General features: G+C 44.9%; 1 protein-coding gene across 1 annotated transcript in view; it reads right to left on the reverse strand.

Annotated features, from left to right (window-relative positions):
• Positions 1-303, reverse strand: part of LOC107733860 (F-box/LRR-repeat protein 16-like) — an 18,271-nt gene that overhangs the window by 3,786 nt on the left and 14,182 nt on the right. The window lies entirely within an intron of this gene.

A 303-nucleotide genomic window follows, 5' to 3' on the forward strand; every position in this document is an offset into this window, starting at 1 on the left:
TGTTCTCTTTTGTTGGACAACAGGTTTAGAAACGCTTCTCATTGCAAGTCATAACAAGGGAAGTTTAGCTTTAGGCAGTTTAATTTAAGAATGTTTAGCTTAGCTAGCTAACGGTATCTACCTGGAGGCCCCATATTGGCACCGGGTTTCGGTACCCAACCCTAAACGCCGCCCAAATGTTCACGCAAAGAAAGAAGGCGTAACTTTATTGTTGCTGCCACCGCCGACGCCATTATGTGAAGACGCTGTGTGCATTGTTGTGAAAGCGAAAATACTTTGTTTGGCCTTCCAAAAGAGGACACG

Source organism: Sinocyclocheilus rhinocerous, unplaced genomic scaffold (assembly GCF_001515625.1).
Source record: "Sinocyclocheilus rhinocerous isolate Xijiao unplaced genomic scaffold, SAMN03320098_v1.1 scaffold189, whole genome shotgun sequence".
NCBI lineage: Eukaryota > Metazoa > Chordata > Actinopteri > Cypriniformes > Cyprinidae > Sinocyclocheilus > Sinocyclocheilus rhinocerous.